Here is an 18,303-nt window from a genome sequence, read left to right as displayed (position 1 = left end):
GCATGTAGGCAAAACACGCAAACACATCAAATTTTAAAATATTAATGTAAGTCTAAAAAGGAGAAATTCTTCTACTCGTTGTTACTGAAAAGGCTTCTCTCTACTATAAAACATCCAATAAAAAGACTATTCTCTAATGTCCCACATTCGCCCACAGTCTCTCATGCACGCTTTAATACCTACACCCTAAGCAATGCCTGCGATGGATAGAAAATGGAAGTAATTGTAAACACTCTACCAGTCATGGTTTTGCAGCTACAGTTACCCCATTTAAATACATTCTGGAAATATTAAATAGAAAGGTGCAGAAATAAACAATCCATTGGATGTTATCATTATCCTGGGAGTACAGAAAAGTAGCACACCTAGAGCTGAAAACACTTAGAGTTTCTCAGTACTTGCTTCTCAAAGGTAGGCTGTGAGACCTCAATAGATTGAGTTTAAATCACTAACATTCAACCATAGACTATATCAGAATTTCTTTCCTTCACAAACCTCAAGCCATAAGAACACGTGAAAAAAACAGAAGGGACAGCTCAGCAGAAAAGACAGACCACTGCAAGAGCATGTCTAAGTCTGAGCCCCAGATCAATTCCACACATTTCTCCTCTAGCTTCCATCATGTGGCACACACACACACACACACACACACACACACACACACACACACACACTAAATAAAGGCAGTGTGGGGTTTGGTGAGTGACACTGCAGAACTGCATCCTGTGCATTGGTTACTATGCAGTGCTGAATGTCTGCATGCTCTGTTTTGAAGAAAACTACGATTTTTTATATGCCTGCAAAACTTCCTAGCTGTGCAAATAGTTAAAAGAAAATGATACAACTGGACAAGCAATATTTGGAGATTAACTTCATGAGTCAACATCCCTGAGCTTGTACAAGCATTTAAAATTTTGGTTTATAGGCAGACACAACCTGATACTCTAAGCAGTGACCTATTCTTTTTTTTTTTTTTTTTTTTGAGAATTGATTAAACAATCATAAAAAAGAGCTATAGTTAAAAATTGAAACAATGGTTAAATATTAAAAGTGCTTCTTGTAGAAAATATTAATAAAAAGGAGGCCTGAAACATTTAACTATTTATTGCACAAGAACATGCATAAAAGAGCAGACTATTAATTCATATGTAGCTGCTCCTAGGTACCTGGCAATAACATTAGTAATTTCCCTTCACGATAAGTTTTCTGAAAAGATACCTACCCTGGCTTATCATTTATTTGTCAATCAACTACCAAATGACTTTCGGTCATTCTCTACTTGAATGATAGCCTTCAAACTCTCTCTCCCACACCCCTCTTTCCCTGCCCTATACATGTTATGACCCTAGGGTTTTGTGTGTAATCTCAACTACTTTAGTTGCATCTGCTTTTCCTGGTTAACCAATATACTAATGATATTTCAAATAGCAAGGGAAAGCTTTGCTTACCAAATCTACAACCCCCATTCAAATTACTCTTTTTGCCTCCAATCCCATGACAAACTGAATAGCACTGCCTCCAATTAAAACATGTCCAAAACTAAGCTTGTAAGAAGTTCCTAAAACATGTCCCAATAAAGGCCAAGGAAAGCAGAGTCATGAAAGAAACTGGCTTCTTGTCAAGGCAACTAAGCCAACTAAAGGAGGAGGTTGCTATCATCGCTAAAATCTGGCTGGCACAAGAAACAAGGTACTAGGCACAGAAGTTTAATTCCATGCCATGAAGCTGTCTTCAGGTGGAATATAGCTAACTTGAACTCTTAAGTATGTACAAAGACAGTGTCAAACTTGAGGTGATGTAACAAGCAGTTAGAGTACAAGTGGGACAATGGGTAGGAGGAAGCCAACCTTACAAGTCTCTTTGTGAATAACAAGGCTGCCTGCCATACAAAATGCCTTCCCTGATGCTTGCACAGCCTATAACTGGTACATAGGGCACAGTCATAGCAAGCCCATGATAAGCTTATACATGTGCCCAATTTAAAGGGATGAATTAATTTTAGGGTGCTAAAGCTAACAGAAAGAAAAAATTTAGTATCTTAGTAACCTTCCCTGACATGTTTTTTACTACTAAGTAGTAACACAAGAGAAAATATATATTTCTGCTTTTACTTTTTCTAGTGCTAAAATATTTAACCTCATCAAACTATTGCAAATACTGATGTAATGTAGGTTTTCCCCATACCAATAAAAAGTTAAACAATGTTTTGTTAGAAGGATTTAAAACCCAAAGGAAGATCAATTAAATGTTCTCCACAAGAGAAACTTTCCACAAGAACTGATGCAACCAGAATGGTAGCATGGGAAAGTTCAGGGTCTGTGTGCCATTGAGATACCAGACAAGAGACTCATGCACTTCAGGCAGTACAACCACACGCATTAAAACAGGCAGAGGAGGACATTTGTGGGTTCTCCAGCTCCAGTTTCATCCTGGGGTGAGGAGGAAAGAGAAAGGTTGCACACTACCATATTGATTTTGCAGGTGCTACTTAGAAGTTGGATTTTGGTCTCAGCTCAAAATCTGAGCTCTTGGACGAACCCGTAGCACCAGCTGCATATGTAGCAGAGGCTGGCCTTGTTGGGCATCAATGGGAAGAGAAGCTCTTCATCCTTCCAAGGCTTGATACCTCAGTGTAGGGAAATGTCAGGGCAGGGAGGTAGGAAGAGATGGGTGGGTGGGGAAGCACCCTAATAAAAACAGGAAGAGGGGGGATGAGATAGGGGGTTGGTTTATGGGGGAAAAACCAGGAAAGGATAACATTTGAAACGTAAATAAAATATATCCTGAATGAATGAATGAATGAATGAATGGTGTCAGGTTATGAACTGCTAGAAAACACATAGGTAGTTATAGCACCAGCTCAGCACACAACTAACAATTAAATCATCCAAACATCAGTTTCTCCAGGGAGAGAGAAAACTGGGACACCTACTTAACACTCTGGCCTTGCAGTCGGATGCCTAAGGGACTAGATGATATAGGCACTGAAAGGGCCAGAACTTTCTAGATGCTTGGGGACTCTACTGCTCCAGTTTCACAAGAAGGAAAAGAAGAATAAGTCTGACCTTCAAACTTTTCAGGAGCTTTCCAAAGGACTTGTTTAATCTGTTTTTGACATTATAATGGAATCAACTAGAACCTACTTACACAGGAAAAAACACAAACAGAAAAGCAACCAAAGTTGGGCCATGACGCTACTGTTCCTGAGGATCCAAAGTACAGCAACAACACCAATGGAAACAGGAGGTTCTAAGCTCCTGAAAACAAGAAAGAACAAGCAAAACACCCCTCCGGTGGTTATGCAAAAGTCAGAAGACACGCACAGAAAAGGTTGCAATGGCTCCAGAATCTGTCTCCAGCTAAAAAGATCTTCCACTGTTCAAAGAACAGTCCAAGGAACTGAAAAGAGGATTATTTTCCACCTATTCAGAAACCAACTCAGAGTTAAGGATTGTGTACGATGGCCCAAACAAAGGAAGAAATGAATCTCCTGAAGTTAATACTTAAGAAGCAGGAGTCTAAGAATGACCTGCATTCAGTGTACTGGCTCATGCCTGTAATCCCAGCCTACTGACAAGAAGACTACCATGAGTTTGAGGCCAGCTTGCTTAGCCTAGGCAAAGGAAATGAGACAAAGAAAAAATGTCTGTCAAAAATATATAAATATCACCAAAATGCTCATTGGGCTTGGAAACACTGAACATTAAAAAATGAGAATTTAAATAATTGGATGTGAAATGTTTTTTTAAAGAAAAACAAAAAATGGAGACAAACAGTATAATAACAACTAAGAACTTAAGTAGAGGGACGTGTGCAGAGAGCTCAGCAGTGGGGAGCACTTGTTGCTCTGCATGAGGACTGGCATTTGATCCTATAACTCATGTAAGGATACAGGCTTATCCACCCACTCCCCACTTCCCAAATAGCACTTGGAGGCATATTTATGTATGAAAAGATGCCTAGGCCATAAGCCTGGGCTTGTTCCCCACTAGCTTATAACTTATATAACCCATTTATCCTATTCTATGTCTGCTACTATAGCTGGTTAGATACCTCTCCTGGTTTCATACATCTGACTTCTTCAGAGTTTGGGGTGAAAGCATAGGAACTGAAAGGGCCCATCTGACCATCACGCAGCACTTCACTAAAAAGAAAAGGCAAAAACGAGCAGCAGGACTGCTTGCAAGAGTCCGATAACAAAAGGACAACCAGATTTATGTAGCTTGAAGAGCTGCAAACAAACCAAATGAAAGAGCGTCACACTGCAGCACATTATGAATCATACTGTCAAAAGACAGAGGAGATCTGAGATAAAAATAGTAAACTAACTAATGTACAGCAGAGCCTCCGCAAGAATTCCAGGAGACTTTGCCACAGATCCTGACAAACCAGGAGAGACTGGATGGTATATTCAAAGGACTGAAAGAGAAAAAATGGACTACCATGGTTTTATGCCCTGCAAAGCTTTGCTCTAAAAAATGAAAGCATTTCCCAGCCACAGTCAAAAGCTGAAGGAGTGCATTGTCACTAGACCTGATTCAAAAGAAAAGCTGCAGGGATTTCCCCAAGTCAAAGGAGAGCTAACTAATTAGCAACATGAATAAGCATGTAAGTGTAAAGCCCATTAGTAAAGACAATTACACAGGCAAACAAAAATTAGCCCGTTAATATAATTTTAGCATATAAGTCATTTTCAAACTCGGAATAAACACATAAATTTTAAAAATATCTAATGTAAAAAGGGAAAAATGGGGACATTAATAAGATGTGTAGAGGGAAGAAGAGTAAAGAGTTCTTGTAGTCATCAAAGTTTTTATCACTGGTTTAAAATAAACATGCTACTTCCAACACCTTTCCAGTGGAGGCTTCAGCAGTGGAGAGTACTAAATCTGTATGCACTGTACCAATAAGAGACACAGCTACTGAAGTACTGGAACATATCAAACACACCATCTTCTGAACAAAAAGCATCCATGTAGAGATGGAACAAATGCACAAGCTTTATTGTACTACCTAAAACAAACACAATGTTAAAAATATAAATGCTTTATCCCTGGAATAGTCTACCTAATACTCTCATACTACAGCTCGCTGTGACGGAATCTGTGGATAAATGGACTGCTGCAGCCCACTGTAACTACAACAGGATTTATGTAAGCTGCATAATAATATGATTTGAGTGTAGTAAATATAAAAAAAAACAATCCAAGCATACTGCAAAACCAACACAATGAAATCACAAAAAAAGGCAATAAAAGAAGAAATTAACATGAACTAGAAACCATCACAATTTACTTCATAGAATGGCCACATTAAATGCAAAACTGGGAAACTAAACAATAAACACTTTAACCAACAGATCAAAGGAAAATAAGAAAATTTAGAAAAACACGGAAATGACTGAAAATTACAGCATAATAAAATATGCAGAGTAAAAGATCTGCATGACAAGAACTGAAAGTCTCTAAAAAAGGAAACTGAAGAAGATCTCAGAAGAAAGAAACATCTCCCATGCTCATGAATTGGAAGGATCAACGTGGTAAAAAATGGTCATCTTGCCAAAAGCAATCTACAGATTCAATGCCCATCAAAATTTCAATTCAACTCTTTTTTTTGTTTTTTGATTTTTTTTGCATTTGTCATATTTTTTTTTCTTTTTTTAACTTTATTTTAAAAAACAAAGATAAAAGAAAAAAATTTTACACATTTTTGCATAAATATATACAAATACATTTCTGTCAGTGCTTGGCTTTTTTTTTCTTTTTTAAGGTTTGATACTCAGCATTAAGGTCTTACTAGTTACAATGAGCAAAAAGTACAAGTAAAACAGGATGAAACCTGGAATTAGTCAACGTTTTCTTGGTGTGTAAGGATTGAGCAGGATGTTTTGTGTGTGTGTGTGTGTGTGTGTGTGTGTGTGTGTGTGTGTGTGTGTGTTTTGTTTTTATTCCTTTTTTTCTTGAACTTCACACAGTCTGTGAGTTGTTTCTGGGGCAGTCCGAGCCTCTGAGGTTAGCATCCCAGTATCAGTTACTGCATATTATGTCTGTTCTTTTGTGACTGGGTTATCTCACTCAGGATGATATTCTCTAGATGCAAAAATTTTTTTTAAGAATTTAAATAAGTCATTGTTTCTGATGGCTGAGTAGTACTTCATTGTGTAAATGTACCACAATTTTTGTATCCATTCATCTACTGAAAAACATCTGGGTTCTTTCCAGCTTCTGGTTAACATAAATAGAGCTGCTATGAACATTATGGTGCATGTATCTTAGTTGTATATTGGAGTGTCTCTGGGGTAAATGCCCAGAAGTGGAATAGCTGGATCTTGAGATAGTACTATGTTCAATTTTCTGAAGAATCAACAGACTGATTTCCAGTGTGGCTGTATCAGTTTACAAGCCCACCTACAGTGGAGGAGTGTTTCTCTTTCTCTGCATCCTCGCCAGCATCTGCTGTCATCTGAGTTTTGGATCTTGGCCAATCTGACTGATGTGAGGTGGAATCTCAGGGTTGTTTTTATTTGCATTTCCCTGATAGCTAAGGATGTCGAACACTTCCTTAGATGTTTCTCAGCCATTCCATATTCCTCGATTGAGAACAATTTCTTTAGCTCTGTACCCCATTTTTTAAAAGGGTTGTTTGATTCTCTGGTGTCTTAGGTTTTTGAGTTATTGGTATATCTTGGATATTAGTCCTGTATCTGATGTGGAGTTGGTAAAGATCTTTTCCTATTCTGTTGGCTGCCATTTTGTTTCCTTGACAACGTCCTTAGCCTTACAGAAACTTTGCAATCTCATTAAGCCCCATTTGTTAATCTTTGACCTTAAAGCATGAGCCATTGGTGTTTTGTCCAGAAAATTTTCATCTGTGCCTATGTGTTCTAAGGTTACCCCTACTTTCTCATCTAATAGTTTCAGTGTATCTGGTTTAATGTGGAGATCTTTGATCCACTTACACTTGAGCTTTGTACAAGGAGATAAGAAAGGGTCTATTTTCATTCATTTCTGGATCATCTATTATATTCCATTGATCCAAGAGCCTATTTCTGTACCAGTACCATGCAGTTTTCAGCACAATTGCCTTGTAATATAGCTTGAGGTCAGGGATAGTGATTCCTGCAGATGTTTTCTTGTTGTTGAGGATGGATTTCGCTATTCTATGTCTTTTGTTATTCCACATGAAATTGCACATTGATATTTCCAACTCAATGAAGAACTGGATTGGAATTTTGATGGGGATTGCATTGAATCTGTAGATTGCTTTTGGTAGGATGGCCATTTTTAAAATGTTGATCCTTCCAATCCATGAGCATGGGAGATCTTTCCATTTTCTGAGATCTTCCTCGATTTCCTTCTTTAGAGATTTGAAGTTCTTGTCATATAGGTCCTTCACTTGCTTAGTTAGAGTCACACCAAGGTATTTCATAGTTTTTGTGACTATTGTGAAGGGTATCTTTTCCCTAATTTCTTTCTCCACATGTTTGTCCTTGGAATATAGAAAGGCTACTGATTTGTTTGAGTTAATTTTGTATCCAGCCACTTTGCGGAACTTGTTTATCAGCTGTAGGAGTTCTCTGGTGGAATTTGTGGGGAAACTTAAGTACACTATCATGGCATCTGCAGAGAGTGATGCTTTTACTTCTTCCTTTTCGATTTGTATCCCCTTGATCTCCTTTTGCTGTCTAATTGCTCCAGCCAGGACTTCCAGTAGTATGTTAAATAGGTAGGGGGAGAGTGGGCAGCCTTGTCAAGTCCCTGATTTTAGTGGGATTGCTTCAAGTTTCCCACCGTTAAGTTTGATGTTGGCTGTTGGTTTGCTCTATACTGCTTTTATTATGTTTAGGTATGGACATTGGATTCCTGTTCTTTCCAGGACTTTTAACATGAAGAGGTGTTGAATTTTGTCAAATGCTTTCTCAGCATCTAGTGAGATGACCATGTGATTTTGTTCTTTGAGTTTGTTTATATGGTGGATTACATTGATGGATTTCCTTATATTAAACCATCCCTGCATTCCAGGGATGAGGCCTACTTGGCCATGGTGAATGATCATTTTGATGTGTTCCTGGATTCGGTTTGCAAGGATTTTGTTGAGTACTTTTGCATCAATGTTCATAAGTGAGATTGGTCTGAAGTTCTCTTTTCTTGTAGGGTCTTTGTGTGCTTTAGGAACGAGGGTTATTGTAGCCTCAAAAAATGAGTTAGGTAGTATTCCATCTGATTCTATCTTTTGGAATAGTTTGGAGAGTACTGATGTTATGTCTGCAATAAATGTCTGATAAAATTCTGCACTGAACCCATCTGGACCTGGGCTTTTTTTGGTTGGGAGGCTTTTGATGACTTCTTCTATTTCTTTAGATGTTATGGGAGTATTTAGATGGTTTGCCTGGTCATGGTTTAACTTTAAGATCTTGTATCTGTTTAGGAATTCATTTATTTCCTCCAGATTTTTTATCTTTGTGGAGTATAGGCTTTTGTAGTAGGATCTGATGATTTCTTGAAATTCCTCAGTTTTCATTTGTTATGTCTCCACTTTCCTTTCTGATTTTGTTAATTTGTATACTCTCTCTTTGCCCTTTAGTTAGTCTGGCTAGGGGTTTATCAATCTTGTTGATTTTCTCAAAGAACCAGCTCATGGTTTTGTTGATTCTTTCGATAATTCTTTTTGTTTCTATTTGGTCTATTTCTGCCCTAAGTTTTATTATTTCTTTCCATCTACTCCTCTTGGGTGTATCTGCTTCCTTTTGTTCTAGAGCTTTTAGCTGTGCTGTCATCTTGCTGATGTGAGCTCTCTTCAGTTTCTTTTTGGAAGTGCTCAGGGCTATAAGTTTTCCTCTCAGTACTGCTTTCATTGCATCCCATAGGTTTGGGTATGTTGTGTTTTCGTTTTCATTGAATTCTAGAAAATTCTTAATTTCTTTCTTTATTTCTTCTTTGACCCTGCTATCATTTAACAGAGCATTGTTTAGTTTCCATGTGTATGTGGGCTTTTTGTTGTCTTTGTTATTGTTAAAGACAAAAGCCTTAGACCATGGTGATCTGAGAGGATGCATGGGAGTATTTCAATCTTCTTATATCGATTATGGCTCATTCTGTGTCCAATTATGTGGTCAATTTTCGAGAAGGTGCCATGGGGTGCTGAGAAGAAGGTGTATTCTTTTACTTTAGAATGATATGTTCTGTAGATATCTATTAATTCCAGTTGGTTCATAGTCTCTGCTAGTTTTACAGTGTCCTTATTCACTTTCTGTTTTCATGATCTATCCATTGGTGAGAGTGGGATATTAAAGTCTCCGACTATTATTGTGTGGGGTAAAATGTATTTTTTGAGCTTTAGTAGGGTTTCTTTTATGAATGTGGGTGCTTTTGTATTTGAAGCATATATGTTAAGGATTGAGAGTTCCTCCTGACAGATTTCCCCTGTAATGAGTAAAAAGTGTCCTTCCTTATCTTTTTTGATAACTTTTGGTTGGAAATTTACTTTATTCGATATTAGAATAGCCACTCCAGCTTGCTTCTTGGAGCTGTTTGCTTGGAAGTATTTTCCCCAACCGTTTACTCTGAGATAGTGTCTGTCTTTGTCTCTGAGATGAGTTTCCTATATGCAGAAAAATGCTGGATTTTGTTTATGTATCCAGTCTGATAGCCTATGTCTCTTTATTGGGGAGTTGAGTCCATTTATGTTAATAGATATCAAGGAATAGTGGTTGCTGTTTCCTGCTATTATTGCTTTTGTGGGTTGAGTTGTGTCTGTGTCTCTTTCTTCTTTTGATTTTCTTGCTTAGGACTTTTCTTGTTTTTACTAGGATGAAGTTCCCCTCATTGTATTGGGTTTTCTACCTATAATTCATTGTAGTGCTGGGTTTGTGGTCAGATATTGTGTAAATTTAGATTTGTCTTGGAATATCTTCATCTCTCCATCTATGGTGATTGATAGTTTTGCTGGGTATAGCAGCTTGGGCTGGCACTTGTGCTCTCTTAGGGTGTGCATGATGTTTGTCCAGGCTCTTCTAGCTTACATAGTCTCTGTTGAGAAATCGGGTGTGATTCTGATTGGTCTGCCTTTATATGTTACCTGACCTTTTTCCCTTACTGCTTTTAGTATTCTTTCTTTGCTTTGGGCACTTGGTGTTTTGACTATTATGTGTCAGGAGGTATCTCTTTTCTGGTCCAACCTATTTGGATTTCTGAAAGCTTCTTTTATGCTCGTGGTCATTTCATTCTTAAGGGTAGGGAAGTTTTCTTCTACAATTTTGTTGAAGATATTTACTGTGCCTCTTAGTTGATATTCTTCTCTCTATTCTCTTCCTATTATCCTTAGGTTTGGTCTTCTCATTGTGTCCTGGATCTCCTGGACATTTTGGGTTAGGAACTTTTTGGTTTTTGCATCTTCTCTGACTGTTTTGTCTGTTTTCAATGTTGTCTTTGGCCCCCGAGATTCTCTCTTCCATCTCTTGTAGTCTATTGGAAATGCTTGCATCTGTGACTCCTGATTTCTTTTTTAGGTGTTCTACCTCTAGGGTTATCTCTTTTAGTGTTTTCTTTATTGTGTCAATTTCCGTTTTAAATTCCTTCTTCCATTCCTTCATCTTTTTGGTTCTGTTTTCCTCTAGTTCTTTGAGTTCTTTGAGTGTTTTTCTTGTTTCTTCTTTAAAAGCTTCTGATTCTTTTTGCTTTTCCTCCTGTTCTTGTTTTAGGATCTCTATCATCGTCTTGAAGTATGATTTTAGGTCTGCGTCTTCTTTTTCTGGAGTCTTTGGCATTCCGCTGTTTGCTGTGATGGGAGAGCTGGGTACTGGTGTTGCCAGGTTGTCTTGGTTTCCCTGGTATATGCTCTTTCTCTTTCCTCTTGCCATCTTGTTGTCAGTGATATGTTCTTGCCTTTTTCTTGTACCTGGTCTGTGTCCCTGGATCTCCGCTTCTCCAGGTGGCGGATGGTCCGAACCCAGTTCTGTGCCCCAACGCTGCCGGGTGGGAACAGAAGTCCCAATGCTGGGTCCCTGGTCCCTGGATCAGGCAGGGCAGGGGCGCGTTTTCTGTGCACACTTGGCAGAGATCTCTCTCCCCTGGCTACTTGGATCTCCTTCTCACCAGGCCTTTATCTCTGGGAACTGCTGGTCCAGGTGGCAGAGGGGCCGAGCCCTGTTCTGTGCCTCATTTCAACTCTTAATAGAGTTAAAAAGAGCAATTTGAAAATTTATTTAGAATAACAAAAAAACCCCACAGAGTATCAAAAAATATTCTCAACACTTAAAAAAAAAAAAAAAAAAAAAAAAAAAAAACTTCTGGGGGAATCACCATCCCTGACCTCAAGCCATATTACAGATCAATCATGATAAAAACCCACAGTACTGGTACAGAGACAGGCAGGTAGATCAATAGAACAGAATTTAAGACCCAGAAATGAACCCACACACCTACAGACACTTGATCTTTGATAAAGGAGCTAAAAACATTCAATGAAAAAAAAGGACAGCCTCTTCAACAAACGGTGCTGGTTCAACTGGCAGTCAGCATGCAGAAAAATGCAAATCTTCTTGGTATGTAAAGATTAAGCATGATTTTTAAATACCAAGTATTGCCACAAGGCTGCATTCTTAGCTTTTGAATTGTTAATGATTCAAGGTCTAGGTGTACCACACTCTGAGCATGTGCTTACTCACCAAAAAAATTTTGACTATTTCCATGTCATGTTTTCTTTTATACATACTTTATGCTCATTGTAACTAGAAAGTTTTCAATGCATACTATCAAACCTTTAAAAAAAATCAAGTACTGACTAAAAGCTATATTCATATAGTTTTATATAAAAATTATTTTAAATCTGTACATTTATCTGTTTCTTAAAAATGTTTAATTAAAATTAAAAAAGAGGAAAATAGGACTTTATAATACACATTGAACAATTTCTCTTACATTAATTAATATACATTTAATTTTTATCAGAAAAAAAGAAAAAGAAAAATGAAATCGATCTATTTTTACCTCCTTGTTCAAAGCTCAAGTCCAAGTGGATCAAAGTCCTTCACATAAAACAAGGTACACTGAAACTAACAGAAGAGAAAGTGGGGGAGAGCTTAGAACACATAGGCACAGGAAAAAAATTCCTGAACAGAACACCAGTGATTTATGCCCTAAGATAGAGAATCAACAAATGGGATCTCATGAAATTACAAAGCTTCTGTAAGGCAAAAGACACTGTCAAGAGGACAAAACAGCAACCAACAGATTGGGAAAACATCTTTGCCAATACTACATATAATAGAGGGCTAGTATCCAATATATACAAAGAACTCAAGAAGTTAGACTCTAGAGAATCAAATAATCTTATTAAAATGGGTTACAGAGCTAAAGAAAAATTTTCAACTGAGGAATACTGAATTGCTGAGAAGCACCTAAAGAAATGCTCAACATCTCTTAGTCATCAGGGAAATGCAAATCAAAACAACCCTGATATTCTACCTTACACCAAACAGAATGACTAAGATAAAAAACTCCGGTGACAGCAGATGCTGGTGAGGATGTGAAGAGGAACACTCCTCCATTGTTTGTGGGGTTGTAAGCTGGTACAACCACTCTGGAAATCAGTCTGGTGGATCCTCAGAAAATTGGACATAGTCCTACCTGAGGACTCAGCTATATTACTCTTAAGCATATACCCAAAAGACGATCCAACATATAACAAAGACACATGCTTTACAATGTTCATAGCAGCCTTATTTATAATAGCCAAAAGCTGGAAAGAACCCAGATGACCATCAAAAGATGAATGGATACAGAAACTGTGGTACATTTACACAATGGAATCCTACTTGGCTACTAAAAACATCTTCATGAAATTCCTAGGCAAATGGATAGAACTAGAAGCTATCATCCTAAGTGAGGTAACCCAGCCAGAAATGAACACACATGGTATGCACTCACTGATGAGCAGATACTAGCCCAAAAAGCTCAGAATACACAAGAAACAATTAACAGACATTATGGAGCTCAAAAAGAAGAAAGTCCAGAATGTGGATGCCTCAGTGCTTCTTAGAAGGCAGAACAAAACACTCACAGGAGGTAATACAGGGACAAATAGAGGAGCAAGGATTGAAGAAAAGATCATCCAGAGACTGTCTCATCTGGAGATCCATTCCATATGCAGCTGCTAAACCCCCACACTATTGCTGATGCCAAGAAGTGCTTACTGGCAGGAGTCTGATATAGATGCCCCCACAGAGGCTCTGCCTGAGTCATACAGATACAGTTGAGGATGCTTGCAGCTAACCATTGGACTGAACACAGGGACCCCAATAAAGGAGGTAGAGAAGGGTCTAAAGGAGCTGAAAGGGTTTGCAACTCCATGGGAAGAACAACATTATCAACTAGCTAAACCCTCCACAGCTCCCAGAGACTAAATCACCAACCATTGAGCACACATGAAAAGACCCATGGCTCCAGTTGCATATGTAGCAGAGGATAACAGTGTCTGGCATCAGTGGGAGAAGAGGCCTTTGGTCCAGTGAAGGCACGTTTTCCCAAAGCAGGGGAATACCAACGTGCTGAGGTGGAGAGGGTGGTTGGGAGTGGGAGCACCTTTGTGGAAGCAGAAAGAGCAGGAGGGAGGATTGGAAGGGGGAAAGAGGATAACATTTGAAATGTAAATACAATGAATATCCAGTAAAAAATGGTAAAGTGAGAGTAGTGTTACAAAGAAAAGTTAGAGCTATACATGTCTAAAACAAAAAATATCAAGTCAACAACCTAAATTTATACCTTCAAAAATTAGAGGAAAAAAAACTGAGCCTAAATCCTACAAATAGAAAATATTAAGACTAGAGCAGAGATTAAAAAAATAAGAATTATAGAAAAACGAACAACATCAAGTGTTAATCTGAGAAGATCAACGAAGTGAAACTTAGCTACAAACACTGAGGTAGACAGGCTCAACTGGATCAGGAAGAAAGGAGATGTCACGACTAGTTTATCAGGAATGAGAGAGAAAGTTTTCCAGAGAATACTGCCATCAGTCATTTGCATATTGGATAACATAAATAAAATGAAACTTCCTGACAATACACAACCTGTAGATTCTGTATCATGCAGGAGGCAAAAAGGGCAGGAGCAATACAAGTTCAAGGCCAGCCTGAGCCATGCAACTAGCAAAAGAATAATGTGGACTACATGTGCAACAGTAAGACCCTGTCTGAAAAGAGAGAATTAAGAGAGAAAAGGAAAGAGGTGAACTTATTCATAATATTATCAAAATAGAAAACAATATCTGGAAATCAATGTGACCAAATAGATGTGTGCCAGAACTATATAACACTAATGAAAGACACAAAAAAGCTATACATTTCATGGGTTTGAAATATTGGTGTCAGTAAAAGATTTATACTATTCAAAGCAATACACATCAAAATTTTTGATGGCTTTTTTCATAGAAAAATAAAAAATAATCCTAAAATTCACATAGAACCAAAAAGATCATATATAATGAAAGCAATCTGGAGAAAAGCAAGCAAAGCTTGAGGCATAAAACTTTTGGTTTCAAAATCTAGGACAGAGCCACAGTGATTCAAACAGTGCAGCTCTGATTCTGGATGAGGTCCAAAGGAGGAAGTGAGAGAGAAGCTGACACAAGCTTTAAATACAGTAATGCAATACCATTCTAGATTACACAGAGACCTGGGCATGGTGGATATGCCTGTCATTCCGAGTTCCAAAGGCTAAAGCAAGAAAATCACCGTGAATTTAAGGCCAGCCTGGGCTACAGGTTTAGCTTAGAATGAACTTGTTCTAGTTTGCTTTCTGTTGCTGTGATAAACACTATAACCAAAAATAACATGGGGAGAAATCTTTATTTTATCTCACACTTTCAGGTCACAGTCCAGCTTTGAGGGAATCAAGGGAGAAACTCAAGGCAGAAACTTGAAGACAAGGACTAAGGCATCAACTATGAAAATCACCACTGCTTACTGACTTGCTCCATGGCCTCTAATACAGTCCGAAATATCCACCTGGGGATGGTACTAACCAGAAAGCTGGTCCCTCAATTTGCAATCAAGAAAATGTGTCAGATATGCTTAAAGGCCAATCTGATCAAAGTGATAACTCCACTGAAACTCCTTCAAATAATTCCCAGGTTGTATCACTGTATCAAGTTGACAGATGATGATAACTAGGAAAGAAACACTGCTGAGAGACAGACAGACAGACACACAGAGATAAAGAGACAGAGACAGACAGAAACAGAGAGAAAAATAAAGGAATGATTGCTTCGGATGACACCTTTGCCTGGGATGAACAGGATGGAAGCTGGAGGCCTGTCTGGTTCTGGTTCCAGAGATAACCAAAAACAGTAAACTCTGACTGCTGAGAAGAGAAAAGCCATTCAGTCTCAACAAGAAACCAAAGCTCGGGTGGAGGTCTTGCTCTTGAGAAAAGATTGCAGTGGTTATGGCTGTGGTGCCATGTGGCTTCTCTGCAGTATACAGAAGACACTAGCTCAGAGCAGACATCCAGTACTTTGGCTCTTCCATGATGCTCCCAGCATTGTCTGAGGCTGTGTTGCAGATGTGCACATTGAGGTTAGGACCTGCACTGTCTGACAGTCTCTGTGTTTCTGGAGGATTTGTGTACTGGAGAAAAAAAAAACTTCTTTGCTGGGGGGTGAGAATGTATACCCAACCTTCTATGCATTCCTTATGTTCTTATACTCCATACCCATGGGTATAAGGGTAAGTATTTAAATGCAGCAATCGGTTCTCCTCTGGATCCATAACCTTGCCAGTCACAGGAGGAATCTCACAGCCCCCAACCCTGCATGAAGAGCTATAGACAGTGGCTTCTGGGAGAGGAGAAGTAGTCTTCTCCAGGATAGGGTCTTTCACAGGTTATCTAATCCCAAGTGGTCAGTCCTAACCATACATACAAACTCACACACACACACACACACACACACACACACACACACCCCAGACTCAGAAATTTGTGCATATGTGTGTGCACGTGCATAAGTGTGCATATGCATAAAACAATAATAATTAAGAGGCCATGAATCGGAAGGACAACATGGGCGAAGCTGTGGAAAAGGGAGGCAGAAATAATTTACTTTCAGTACTCATACATGACATTCTAAAAAGAAAATTATAAAGACATGTGAAATGTTTTGCAAAAAAAGATTGCAATAAATGCAGCTGGAGAACCAGCCCAATGTGCAAGACTATGGGTCTCAATTCAGATCCCCAGCAGAGGGGCACATTTGTAACTCTAGAACTAAGAGATGAAGGTAAAAGCAGCTACCCTTAGTCCTCTGACCAGCCAGCCAGTCCAGCTGAATTGGTGAGCTCCAGACCTCCAGATTCAATTAGACAATGAAAACTCAAAAACACACACACAGACATTTGTTATTAACTATTCCACTCCACTCACAGGCACACTGTGCACACACCAGTACACATAAACAAATATATCATAGCCTCAAAACCATAATTTTAAACCAAGTTTCTGCTGGCTTAGTAACTAAATTGTTATGTCCTTCTTATCTGCGATGGCCATGTAATGATTAATTTCTCAAGATGCAGTACTTCACACTTCTTGAATTTTGTGTCCTTGTAATAGCCTCTCCACACTGTATCCGGGTTGGGTTTGTGATTCATTTTCTTTAAACACACACACACACACACACACTGAACTGAAAGTCCAGTAGTGCTAGGACAAAGCCTTAAGGTGGCCCTGGAGCGTTGACTTTTACCTAGTAAAATGGTGCATATCCATGTGAGATGTCCGAATGCCCTACTGGAGAGAAGAGACTACCACATGGAAAGGCCATATGGAAAAGTGACATGAAAAGGAAAAACTCTGACACTGCATGGCAAAGTGATCACATTCAGAGCTAAGACAGACTGCCAACCACCCAACCATCCCACCACCAAGTGAAGGAGTGAGCTATTTTTAACACTGCAGCTCTGTCCCTAGATCAGTGCAGGCCAAATCAAAGAGAGAAAGTCCCACTCAGTCCAGTCAGTCAACACATAGACAAAGCAATAAAATCATTGTCCTTTAAATTCTTAAGATGAGTCATCACAGAGGTATATACCAATAAGACAGAAACTAGTTCTTAGAAGCAGCTAAATGACTAAAACCTAAAGCAGCCAGTCCAGTGATAGGATAGGAACCTGGCAGAGGTGGAAAGAATCTAAGTACTAACATGAAGAAGCCTGGGAGGACATGGAAGAAATAGTATTCAGCTTAGAATAAAAGGTCAATCCTCATGGTTTGAAGACAGAAAGTTTGCCAAAATCACCTTAATATGGAAAACAAAAGGTATCTTTAATGAGTTTGTATAATACTAGACTAAAGATAATTCCAGGTAAATACTAAAATGCAACTAACTTACTTTAGCTGAATCAGAAAATGTGGAAAGAAAAAGGTTTCAATTTCCCACAAGCACACGCTAAAAAATTCCTAACACAGGGCTTGTAGCCTTTAAAACAATCATTTTTTTATTCTCAGTTTCTCGTACCAACAAAAGACCTCAAATTAAGACCTGACATTCAAGCAAGGTTTGACACTACCCTGATAGAAAGGCAAACTTGCCATGGTAAACCCTGTGGTGACACTGAGAAGGTGGAAAGTGGCCATCAGGTGATACAAGCACTCGCTTCACATACAGATCTACGGGCACACAAGCTCTCAAGAGCTCACTGAGGTTTTCTCTCAAGTGTTCTCAACCAAGACTCAAAAGTTGAAAATGACATATCTCAAAGAGAGATTAGATGTGGCTTCAACGGTGTGAACCCAAAAGGAATGCACAGATATCTTCGGACACCAGACACAAAAGGAAAAAAAGCTTCTGGAAAAGACAAACTACAAAAATTATTCAACTAAGAAAGAAGGATAACTCCGGGAGCCTTAGAGTAACACAGCCCAGTGAGAAGAGGCACGTGGCATGGAGAATTGTTCCCAGGTCTTGGAATGTGATGAGAGATCTAGCATTTGGCCATCTAGGTTTTGGAACTGTTAGATTCCAGTGACTCCTTTGTGGACCAAGGCTGCTTGTAAGAAATGTCTGCTGAGGCTTTCTACATGTCTTTCATCACTGTATCGTGGGTGTGTAGAAAGGTATGTCTCTAAGAAGACACATTGTTCAATACATACACAAAAGATGCTACCAATTCCCTAATGTCTATTAGGGAACACAAATTACAACCACAACAAGATATATTACATAAATTACTACATATCCATAAAAATGAATACCATTACTTACCTAGTACTCCTGGTAAAATTCTGTACTATAAAAAAACAGCAAATC

The 18,303-nt window shown here is 38.7% G+C and overlaps 1 protein-coding gene across 1 annotated transcript in view; it reads right to left on the bottom strand.

The window, feature by feature from the left end:
• CEP112 (centrosomal protein 112) overlaps positions 1 to 18,303 on the bottom strand; it is a gene marked incomplete at its 5' end in the record, with an annotated part of 392,261 nt that overhangs the window by 350,725 nt on the left and 23,233 nt on the right. The window lies entirely within an intron of this gene.

The sequence above is a fragment of the Micromys minutus genome, assembly GCF_963924665.1.
Source record: "Micromys minutus genome assembly, chromosome: 10".
NCBI classification, from domain to species: Eukaryota; Metazoa; Chordata; class Mammalia; order Rodentia; family Muridae; genus Micromys; species Micromys minutus.
Note: the sequence above shows the minus strand (reverse complement) of the source record. Positions and strands in the feature narration are given on the sequence as shown.